The 12,605-nt window shown below is 44.8% G+C and overlaps 1 protein-coding gene across 1 annotated transcript in view; it reads right to left on the bottom strand.

The window, feature by feature from the left end:
• CAMK1G (calcium/calmodulin dependent protein kinase IG) overlaps positions 1–11,760 on the bottom strand; it is a 192,726-nt gene extending 180,966 nt beyond the window's left edge. Inside the window, exon 1 of the mRNA XM_069238626.1 lies at positions 11,660–11,760. The gene's annotated coding sequence lies outside the window, so the exon portion shown is untranslated. The remainder of the gene's footprint in view (positions 1–11,659) is intronic.
• Between the last annotated feature and the right edge of the window lie 845 nt (positions 11,761–12,605).

Here is a 12,605-nt window from a genome sequence, read left to right as displayed (position 1 = left end):
AGCGCCAAAGTTATGGAGTTTGAGTCATTTTTTGTACGTGAAAACCTACCTTGCGCTAATAACATGCAAGGCAGGCTTTCCCGTGCAAAAAATGACTCTAAGGCATGTGCGCCTTATTTATCCTCCGGCGTCAAAATGACACACGGGAGGAGGCGGGCCTTAAATCATGGCGCCCAGCCGGATTTGCGCTGTTTTTTAACACCTGGGTCATGGGAGGCGTTAAGGGACCTGTGGGCTCATTTCCATGGTGGGAGACCATGGAAGCAGTCCACAGGTGCCCTTCCCTGCACCCAGAGATACCCCCTGCCACCCTCGCCCACCCCTGGAGGACACTCATGGATGAGGGGACCGCTCCATGGTGAGTGCAGGTAAGTGCAGGTAAGTATATATATATATATATATATATATTTTTTTTTTTTAAGTGGCATAGGGGGGCCTGACTTGGGCCCCCCTTACATGCCATTGTGCCCAATGGCCATGCCCAGGGGACAGAAGTCCCCTGGGCATGGCCATTGGGCAGGACGGCTTGACTCCTGTCTTTGCTAAGACAGGAGTCATTTCCATGGGGGTTGTACACCAAAAAATGGCGCAAGTCAGGTTAGAGCCAATATTTTTGACTCTAACCTGACTTGCACCATTCTTTGGTGCACGACCCCCAGTCTTCCCTTCGCCTCCGCTGCCCGATTACCGTCATTTATCTTGACGTTAACCAGGCCTCAGCGCGGGCTAACGTCATTCCATAAATAAGACGCCCGGCTAGCGCCTTGGAATGGCGTTAGCCGGCTGTAAAGTTTTTGACGCAAATCTGCCCAAGTGCTGATTTGTGTCAAAAAGTATAAATATGGGCCTCAGTCCGAAGGTAAAAATCTCCACCGAGGGCTCCTGCGACGCGTATCTGAGGAAAAGTTCCAAGAGGTCTGATTGGACTGGCAACTTGGTCCTACTGAAGAAAATCTCCAAAAAGGTGACTAAGTCCTAAGGTAAACTTTTGACCGAGGCCAGCCGCGGGCTATAGCCGAGCAGGGCTCCATCGTGGTCGGTCTCAAAATTTGACTTTGCCCTGGTCGAGGTGCGACCAGATGACAAGATTGGTGCTATTTGGTTCTAAGCGCTAAAAAAGCATTAATTATTTAAAAATTCATATTTTCGGTTCCCCTTATCCGATTGTATTTGTTTTAATGTCATTTTAAAGATGAAAATATAACAATTTATAAATTGGTGTTGGATTTTTATTGTGTTTTGTGTTTCACTTATCTACTGTTTTGTGATTTTTAAATGCTTTACACATATATCTCCTAAGTTAAGCCATGTTGCTCGTTGCCAAGCTACCAAGGGGTTGAGCTGGGTTTAACATATTGAGACCTAACTGAGCCTATGTGGAGGTTAGTGGCCTATTGCTAAGTGTAGGTACTTACCTGCCCTTACCAATAACCCATTTTCCAACAGTAAAATTAGCTCAAACCCATTTGGCATATTTAATTTACTTGTAAGTCTCTAGTAAAGTGCACTACATGTGCCCAGGGCCTCTAAATTAAATTCTGCTAGTGGGCCTGCAGCACTGATTGTGCCAACCACATAAGTAGCCCCTTAACCATGTCTCAGGCCTGCCATTGCTAGGCCTGTGTGTGCAGTTTCACTGCCACTTCGACTTGGCATTTAAAACTACTTGACAAGCCTTAAGCTCCCCTTTTTCTACATATAAGTCAACCCTAAAGTAGGCCCTAGGTAACTCATAGGGAAGGGTGCTACGTAGGTAAAATTCAGGTCATGTACTATGTGTTTTACATGTCCTGGTAGTGAAAAACTCATAAATTTGTTTTCCACTACTGTGAGGTCTGCTCCTCTCATAAGCTAGCATTAGAAATACCCTCATACACTTTTGAGTGGTCGATTCTGATCTGGAAGGAGTGGCCCTGTCATGTTTATTATTGCCAGAATTGTAATAGAAAATCCTACTTTCTGATGTATTCGGATTTAATTATACTATTTTAGAAAGTGGGTATTTCTCTGCACTTACAGCCCTGTCTCCAATCCACGTCTGGTCTGTGCTGGGTAACGGCTCCCCTTGTGCATTCCACCCAGACAGCCATAAACACAGGACACTCAGTCACATCTGCATTCATCTTCATACTGAATGGGTTTCCCTGCGCAGGAAGAGTGGAGGGGCTCTCTCTTACATTTCAAATGCCAGTGGCCTGCCCTCACACAAAGGACTGATGACCCCCAACAGGGATCCTGGCAGACAGGACTGTGCTGAAAAGGGGATGTCCACTTCAAAGCCACTCTTTAAGTTTCCCCTACTTCAAAGGCATTTTGGGGTATATAAACTGGGTCTCTGATCCACCGAAATCAGACACTTTTGGACCTACACCTACACTCTGTCAGAGGAACTGCCTGGCTGCCCAAAGGACTCATCTGGACTGCTTTGCTGAGAAGGACTGTTGCCCTGCTTGTTGTCCTACTGTACTGCTGGCCTTTGACTCTGCTGAAAGGACTCTGCCTTCCTCCTGAAGTTCCCTCCAAGGGCTTGGATTGAGCTTGCCTCCTGTTTCTGAAGTATCAGAGCCAACAAAGACTTCATCTCATCAAGAAAATCCTTGTGCATCAAAAATGTACACAACGCCTGCAGAAATCGACGCAAATTGTGCATTACAGCTGGGAAATCGCTGTACCGCTGATCGGAATGACGCAGCACTGACTTCCTGACAGAAATTTCAACGCAGCGCCTACCTTGCGATGGAAAATTCAATGCATCACCTACTGGATTGACGCAGTGCCTGCTCCTTCTACCAGCATGTCAAGGATTTTCAATGCATCATTCCTAGGCGTCATAATATCCCCACATCACAGTGAGGAACCACGACTGGTTGCCTGAAAAACGACACAACCCCTTGCAGTGTGGAAAGAAATTATGCATCGTTTGTGCCATGCCCGAAAATCTGATGCAACACCTTATGCATTATTTTTGACCCACCCTAGTACTGTGTTTTACAAAGAAGCAACTAGTAATTCTAAGCACTGAGACTCTTTTAACCCTTTTAAAATTGATATTTCAACTTGTGCCTATTGGATCTTTGTTGTTTTGACCTAATTTTATTCAAATAAATATTACCTATTTTTCTAAATCTGTGTGCTGTGTTGTTGGGGTGTTTTCACTGTGTTTTTATATGAGTTATTGCATAAATACTTAAGAGAGTGCCTTCTAAGTTAAGCCTGACTGCTCAGTGCCAAGCTAACAGAGGGTGGGCATGGGATAATTTGGATTGTGTTGTGGCTGATCCTGACTAGGGTTGTGGTCCCTACTTGGAAAAGGGTGTATACCTCTGCTTACTAGAGACCCCATTTCTAACAGGATAAAAAATAAAAAATAAATTAAAAAAATTTGAATAGCTCAGTGTGAAAGTCACAGACCTTCACACTGAGCGTTCGGTGTTTGATTACAGCCAGACTTGTACCCCTTTTTTTTAAGTAAAAATGTTTAAGGCTCATAATGAGAGGTGATCTTACTCTTTTTAAATAACAAATACATTTTTTTTTCAAATTGTGCAAAAATATATCATTCTAATTAAATCATACATCAAAGCGTAAATAACTTGCTATCTCTCTCCCTCTCACTTTCTCTCTCTCTCTTTCAATCTTTCTCCTCTCACACACCCACTCAAACACTTATGCACCCACTCACAGGCTCACTCACACACACCCTCACAGACCCACTAAGACCCATGTGTACCCACTCACAGCCCCAGTTAGACTCTCATGCAACCACTCACAGACCCACTCAGAATCTCACACACCCACTCACAGACCCACTGTCAGCCTCAAGAACCCACTCACTGACCCATCCACACACTGACGCACCCACTAAAACACTGATATATGCACTCTCACACCCAGACAGACACTCTCACAGCCACTCTCACCACCATATACACCCCCTCACACCTATTCTCACACCCAGAGAGGCCGTGGCCAACTCCGGCCATGCACACCCAAAGGGCTGTGCACAGCATGGGGTTTGGTGGTTAGAGGGGTTGGCTGCAGGGTCTGGCTGCAGGCTTGGACTTGCGGGCAACCTTTGCTGCACATGGCTGAAGGCCGTGCATGGTGCAAAGTTGGGTGCTTATAGGTGCTTGGCCTCAAGGCCTGGCCAAAGACCATGTACGATGGTGTTGGATTAACGTATAGTAATGAACATTAATATACATTAAAAAATATAGAAATTCACTGAAAAAGCAAAGGTTACACTGATGTTATAGTTAGGAAATAGAATTTAAAAAAAACATAGAAAGTCACTTAAACAACCAAAGGTTACAGGGATGTTATAGTTAGGCTCACATTTTAAATGTATAAAACCATGGAAATTCACCAGTTATAGTTAGATTTACCTCAAGTAACTATAACTCATGCCCTAAGTTAACTACAACTCGCACCCCTGCCATGCACTGCTAGTTAACCCACAAATTGCGGCACTCATGACATCTTTGATAACATAATTGATAATATCAATGTAATGTTTGCAGTGAAATTGTTGATGAAAAAACTGTATATATATCTAAATAAATTGGGTTTCTGGTTGGCAGAGGTCCAAGCAGGAACCACCATCCTAGTCAGGGTAAGTCACAAACACACCCTAAAGTAGCCTGTGCTCACCCCTGGTAGCTTGGCAGAGAACAGTCAGGCATAACTTATGAGGCAATGTGCTAAGTACTTCTGCAACACTTCAAATTGTAAAACAGTGAAAACACAACACAAAGGATACCAGACCTGGTTAGGAAAATAGAGCTTAATTTAATTTTAAAAAACAAGACCAAAATGACAAAACTCAAATAAGTAGAACCTGAGATATGAATTTTTTAAAGAATAAATAGTAATAAAGTGCCAAATCGCATAAAACACCAACTGTGGCTATCTGGTTGCCCTGGACCTAGTCAAAAGTTCAGGCCAAGAGCAATAGAGCGCGGGTCGAATACAGTCCCAGATTAGTCCCGCTGAAGATTTACCTTCTCAAGAATTGAGCCGAGAGTCCTGTTTGTGGGGAAGATGTTTGCTGTGTTCCGGGAAAGTGTGGCTGGCGATTGTTGGTGAGGCACGAAGAGCTGGCTGAGCAATATGGTCATGGAAGCTGGAACCTTGCTGTTGCGTGCGGCAATGCTTGCTGTGCCAAGAGACAAACTTTGAACTGCTTACGCAGGATTTCCAGGGAAGTGTCCAGGTTCCAGAGTAGACAGGCCCGTTTGTATTTGCGAAGAGCCTAAAAGCATGATCTAAAGAGCTGGAGAACCTCTTCTAAGGGCCCAGGACCTGACAAGCGCCTCCTGGGGGGTCAGGAGCTCAATGAAGATGGGTCCAGGCACTGTGGTGAGTCTTTTATGTCACTGAGACACATACCAGGAGGCCAGCAGTCTAGCCCTTTGAGTCACTCTGGGGTCCTGGGAGCAAGATGGAGGTGGAGGTCCAGTTCTCCTTCTCCAGGCAGAAGGGCAGCAAGCAGTAGGTCAGCACAGCAAGACAGCAGCTTCTTTAGAGTAGCAGTCCAGCAGAGTAGCAGTCCTTGTAGCAGCAGAGCAGTCCTTCTTCCTGGCAGAGTGTCCACAGGTCCAGATGTGTACTGAAGTAGTGGCGTCTGTGGTCCAGTACTTATACTTTGGTGTCCTGGTTCTGGAAGGTGGGAGACACTTCTAGATAGTGGCTTTGAAGTGCAAGGAACTCCCTTCTTCCCCTATCCTTATTCTGAGCTGGCTGGAGGGACAATACAGGGTTGTTAAGCCCCTTGTGTGTGGACAGAACACAGCCTAATTAGGTGTAAGTGTGAGACTGTGGACAGCTCCTCCCTCCCATCCTGCCCATGATGGCCCATCAGGGTGTCCATCAGTCATACCTAAGTTCTCTTTGTGTGTGGCTGTCTAGAGCGAATGCAGAAAGCCCATGGCTATCACCCCACACCAGAAGTGGAGACAGGCTGCAGGCACACAGGGCTAAGAGCAGGAAAATGCCAATTTTTTTTAAAGTGCCTTTTTTCAAAATTAGAACAATAAATCCAATTTTACCAATAAAGAGGATTTATCATTATAATTCCATAGGTACTACACATGACATATCAACCTCCTCTCAATTCAGAATTACAGCTTATTAAATGTAATAAAGAATCCCCAATGTTATCCTATGAGAGGGGTAGGCCTCAAAGTAGTGAAAAACTAATATGAGAGTTTTTCACTACAGACATGTAAAAATTAAAAGTATGTGTCCTACCGTTTAATAACACTGCACCCTGTCCTATGGCCTTCCTTGGGCCTAACTCATGGGTGATTTATATGTAGGAAAAGGGGAGCTTAAGGCTCGGCAAATGGTTTTTTAATGCCAAGTCAACATGGTAGTTTAAACTGCATACACAGACACTCCAGTGGCAGGCCTGAGACATGCTTAAAGGGCTACTTAAGCGTGTGCCACAATCAGTGCTGCAGGCCCACTAGCATTTAATTAACAGGCCCCGGGCACATGTAGTGCAATTTACTAGGTATTTTTTGGTAAATTAAACATGCAAAGAATGGATAAGCCAATATTACCATGTTTTAAGGAGTTAGCACATGCACTTTAGCAATCAGGCTACCCTAGATGTCAGTCATGTGACTACCTTTTCCACAGCCCATGAAGCCCCATAGAGACATTAGCCTGACACATGACCAACGTTTTGCTGGCCTATGAAGTCCCTTGGAGACATCAGCCTGACACATGACTGACTCAGCCTCAGCCCATGAAGTCCTGAGAAGACAGAAGCCTGGCATGTGATTTACTCTACCCCGAAACTAATGCTCCAGACTAAACTTCACAGTCCCGTATGAAATTCCCAGGGCAACTACGAGGTTTAAACGAACTGCTCTATCTATCTGTAAAACACGCTCATTCCGTTGTCTGTTCCAGCTCTACTTAAATTATGAAATTGTATATTTTTAATGTTCTCTTCTACTCTTTCCACTTCGCCTTTAATAGTGTAAACTTATATATGGGCTCTGTTGTTAACAATAATCAATAATAAACAGAAGTGCATTCAGGGCATCAGCTTGTGCTCGGGGCGATGGATGGGGGTCTGTTTCTTGAGTGATGTGCCTCTGGGCACACAGAGAGCAAGCAGCCTGGGACTTTACTTCAGGTATCATACAAGAAGACCCCTTTAAATGAATGAATAAATGAATAAATATATAAATAATTATCTGGAGAAAAAAAATAACACGAATTTCACGGTACGATGACGGTAGATAGAGAGGGACAGATGTGGAGAGCAAGTTTATTTGAAGCAAAAAAAACACACAAATGCTTGCAATGACATTAAAACTCTTTTGTGAGACAGTAACAAAAAACTAGGGGTCTGGCGATGCACGTGGTTCAAGGGTGGGCTGCTGGGGTGTTTGTAGTCACCTGAAAGCTGATACAGTTCCCCAGCACTGCCTAAATTCAAGGCAAAGGCACATGTAGTCATCAAAGCACAAACCACCTATTTTTCTTCCCTCGTCTTTACCCCTGCATTTTCAGCAATGTCAGCCAGGCCAAATCCTCTTACTTACTCAGCAGTCTGTGCTATAGGGTATAATGACAGATATTTCCAAACAAACAATGGAGTACATCTGAATACTGTGACTTTTCCAGTTGTATCCACCTAGGAAGGATGAATGGTGAGGGAAAATCAGCATATTCCTTTGCCTCTCAGCGCGTCACTGCTCCCCCTTTCACCAGTGGCTGTGGACCATAACCATTGGTCAGCCTGAATGCAGACCAGGAAACGGCTGTATAGGTCATACATTTAGGGCCTGAGCCCTGCCCTCCACCCCTTCTGTCTCCTGCACATTTCAGATCACTCTCAAACAACAAACCAAGGTGTCTCTTGGAAGGTCGGTGATGGCTGATACTACCGGCGAGTTAAGGTTTTTTTTTCACGCTGAGGGTAAAATGAGAGCCCAATAGAGATCCATCTCAGAACTTGATTTTTAGATCTGCCGGTGCTGAGCACCAATAGGACCCGGTTCACTTAAAGCCCTGGAGACAGGGACAGTTAGTGGAAGATAGAGCCCTGATAGGATCTATCTGCTATTGCTGTAAGCTAAGGGCCCAACATGAAACAAAGAACTTTCCTCCTACCAGAAGGTTCAGGCCTTTTGCATGAAGATCCTGCTCTCCACTACAACATTTACATGTCTTTGTGGAGACTTACATTAACATGTAAGAAGCACTACATAAATGTAATTGTACAACGGCCAATGCAGTAAAAGAAGCACTTTAACTTATAAAATGAGACCAAAGTAAATATCCCTGTATTAAAGTTTTAAAATGGGACAAGCTGCAAAAGAGGATTGGGGATAGTTCCCACAGTGCAACACGTATTTCCTTTAGCTTGTTGGCTGCATCAATTTTAGTGTTGAGTGCATCAATTTTAGGTGCAGAACATGGCTGCAAATAATTCTGAAAACCTTCAGTGATTGGCTGCATTTGTGGGCGCACAACCAGGTACCTCTGGTGCTTCTTTACTTCTTTGCTTCAGGAAGTTTCTCCTGTTGTCCAATCGCGTTTTGTTATGTACGGTACAGCATACCCTACAAATAGCATCAATGTACTGCAATGTCTGGCTTGTCTTAGCATTCTTCTGCACTTTACAGTGTTTGGCTTTCTGTGAGAAAAACAAACAGCAACAGTTGGATGATATTTTGTATTTCCATTGTTCTCTTTCAGGACGACGTTTCATTAATTTCCGTTTTAATTATTTCTGACACAGTGCCAGAGCGAGAACATAGCCATCTTTGCAGCTTTACCCGCATGCCAATGCTGTAGAATTGCCAAGAGCTGTTCATTTACTCCGTGAGCCCTGACTGCTGTCTTTCACAGTCTTTCACATTGTTCAGTGAGTACCTGGCCTTCGTCCACTCTTGCACACGTGGGGCTTTTATTTCAGGTTTATCCATGTATACCCAGCCCGCCTCAATCCACGTGCCATTCAATGGCTCGCGATCAAGCGCGCTGTCTTCATGTTCAAAGCCTCTGTTTGCAACATTCCATTCCGTCGTGTTTTCTATCGTCGGCTCTTCTCTGCTCGGGGCTATGCCTCTGCTTGATATTCTATATCAGTGTTATTACATTTGAGTCCAGTTTGCCCATTACTCCACGAGACACCCACATCTTGAAGGATCTTATGTATCTCTGTCCCCGTACTTTCGCCGATTCCATCACTTTTCCCGTTTTCATTCGTCTTATAAGAAACGATTGACAATTCATCATATTTCGTTAAGACAGTGCACGCCTCACTTCTCTATCCTACCCATTCGCCGCCCTTACTCTTCAGTCCCTTCCTCGTGCCCCAATTTTTATCTATACTGTCTAATTTTCCACTCTGTGCTCTCTCTTTCTCCGCCTAACCATCTTACTCCCTCCTTCTGTCTCTTTCTCTGGATGCCCCCACTATCGTAAGGTGCATCTCTCTCTCTCTCTCTTCTGCTACTCCTCTCTTCAACCTAGTCTTTTGCTCTTCTTCACTGTCTCCCTTTCGCAACCCACCCACATTCCTGTCTCTTCACTTACCCCCTCCCCCGTTTTCTGTTCCCTAGCTCTTTCATCGCTCTTTCGGTTTCCATTGCCTCGCCTTGTGTTTACCCTCTCGATTTCTTCCTCATATGCCCACTTCTTCTTTTTGAAACTTGCCCGTAATTAATTATTCGTTTTTCTCTTTCGTTCCTACTATAGGAAGCGATTTTAAATTCACCCTGCTTCATTCACAAAGAGCGCACTTTCTGCCGTTGTAAAATGGCCGGGTGAGTGAAGCGCCCTTCGCTCCTAGCGACTGAATCAATATAATGGCCATTTGACCTCTGTGCCCGGCCTCTTCTGTCCTCTTTCTCCTATCTAGTTCCACACAATAAATACATTAAAGCTCATCAGGATATAACTCGGAAGTTTGTTCCTCACGAAAAAGCTGATACAGCGTCATCGGGATAAATAGCCTTCGATGGTGCACACATACACGAATATTCACTGAAGCGCACAAACACACCCGCACACGCACACTTTCTGTGGAACACACTTTGAATAAACTCTTCCTACGTCCCATTTGCTGAAACCTACACATTAATTCACACGCAGAGTCGCAGACAACGTCTGCCCACATTTCCATGCACACACATGCGCTTGCTCATATGGGCACGCACTTGTTTGTGCCCACACGCTTGCACACGATGGCGTTACCCCAAATAAAACATACATAAAGACCAATGGCGTAACGAAACTTGACCTTCTTACCCCCGTCCCCCCCCCCCTCCTGGGGGAAAAGTGGATCCAGTCAGGGGCCTGCCGTCCCTGCACAGTGTACTGTGCTGAGGGTGCCCCTGGAGCTCGCCTCTATAAACACAAAAGCACACACTTTTTCAATCACTTGCACAGACACTCACTGCAATGCGCGCCTACTCAAATATACACACGTAAAAACACACATCTTTCGCATACACACAAGCTTACATGTGTGCATACCCTTGTTTGCGCACGCATGCACATGCACACAAAATTGCACACATCCTCACGTTTGTACTCATACACGTATTACTTCCATTTCGCCCTTCCACAGCACGCACGTACACTTAAGTTCTTCATGCGTGCCAGCAGCACAAAATTTAGCGCGAAATCTTTTTTCACTGCAGTCATAATTTTAACATTTCACAAGTTAATTAGTTGTTGTTTCCTTCCTACCTCATATACTGGCATCTGTAACTAGGATACAATTTACACTGTGCAGCCATATGTTAATACGATAAAATACGTGCCCTGTAGATGCTAGCAGTAAAGCACGTATGTTCCATGTTTTCCCTCTGCTTTCCGCATATAAACGATAAAGGCTCAATCGTGCGCCTCGTAACACCCCTCAGATCCATCGCTTTGAATGAATGTGCTCGCGCACGCGCGCGCGATGGGAGATGTTCTCGCCAAGCTAGACAAGGAATGCCATTATCAATGACCATCATTACACACTCAGTGTCATATCTTCTACATCAGTGGCTGCCTGGCAAGGAGATGGCTCTCTAAGACCAACCAACACACTCAATTTCTAAAGTGAGTAGACGCTTGGACGAGCAGTTAGAGACAACCTGTCTATTTTTTTAAACACAAGCTCACACAAAAACTCCTCCGCCAAACAGTCCGCGTGCCCATCCACCCTTTCAGCCAAAAAGTGGCGCGTTGGAGTGAACGAATTCTCGTAGTAGTTACAAGTTTGTTGGCTTGGCTCTGTTGTAGCTCAGTTCGTCCGTTCATTCATACACACGTTCTTTGGTTTCTTCGTTCATTTACTGACCGTGGAGAAAGCTCAGCCATCCCAATAAACTGCGGTTCATGCTCCAGGTTACAAAAACATGAACTGGGTTTGTTTCCAACATTATAAGCATCAGCGTTAAAAAACAAACACGGCGAAGCTACCACGATAAAGCACGTGGGTCTCATGTTAATACCGCCTGCTCAATAAATTAAAGCAATAAAATAGCCTCCTTATTCCTAAACGGAAGCTTCCACGAAATTTTCTCTTCAAAAGTCAGTTGGGCATCCGGCTGCCAGCCCCCTTTTTAAAAGGACAAAGGACCGGTACTCCCGGCAGTTTTTTCATTCGAGAATAAATGCCTCCGTAATGTTTCCTTACCTAACCAAGAGAGCAGAAAAAGGGGGCGCTTGCTGGTTCCCGGGTCCTCGTCGGCACCAACAGGTCTGCAAGGATTAGCAGCTCGAGCGAGGTTGACAGTGTGCGGGGATTAGAGGGAAGGAGCGAGCCGAGCCCCCGCCTTCCTGCTAGGAGCCCGTGCCTAGGTAGCATTTAAAGGGGAGTGCACACGGATGCTGGCGAGGACATAAATGCTGGCAGCTGCATTGATTTTGCAGTGTTTGACTGGCCCCGGAATAGCTTCGTTTTATTGAGAAAACGAGGAATACTAAGGACGCGCTGTGCCAGGGTGGACGTTATTGTTTAGGAAGGGTGCTGCCACAGAGATTAGAAATGGTTTTAAACGTCCTTCAATTTACCCAGCACCACTATTATTTCTCATATATGTTTAGACCAAATAAATTCTGTCAAAGCCTATAGATCTGCTTTTGTAACTGAAAGTGCCTGAATGCTTCCAACCATGAAGTTACAAATCTAATCATGTACTGTCCTTCATCCTTGCGCTCCTGCATTTGTTCATCAACTGATTGACTCGTTCTTGCATTCACTCACCTATCTACAAATGTAACAGTCAATGAGGGGGCCCTTTCAGGTGGCTTTGCTGTTAGTTTGTGATGGGTGTGAGAATGCTTCAGGTAGTGTATGACTACTAGTCTGAAAGTGGTACACCAGTGTTTCTGGTAGTGCTTGCATCCTACTTTGATGGGTATGGAGTGCTGTAGGAAGCTGTTCGCATAGGGACTCCCCATTAGTCCCAAAGAGTTAGCTTTAGTAGTTCTACGCACATTATTAAGGTCAGTGGACTAAGTAAATAAGCAAAATTAGACTAATTTGACTAGTAGGAATTTTAGACATTGGGTTCCCCACCATCCAGCTCCGCAGGAAGTGATATCACCAGTTTCCCATCTAGGAGAAGAAGCCAAGTAAG

Source organism: Pleurodeles waltl, chromosome 6, assembly GCF_031143425.1.
Source record: "Pleurodeles waltl isolate 20211129_DDA chromosome 6, aPleWal1.hap1.20221129, whole genome shotgun sequence".
Taxonomy (NCBI): Eukaryota; Metazoa; Chordata; class Amphibia; order Caudata; family Salamandridae; genus Pleurodeles; species Pleurodeles waltl.
The sequence above is the reverse complement of the archived record's forward strand: the minus strand, read 5'-3'. Positions and strand labels throughout refer to the sequence as shown.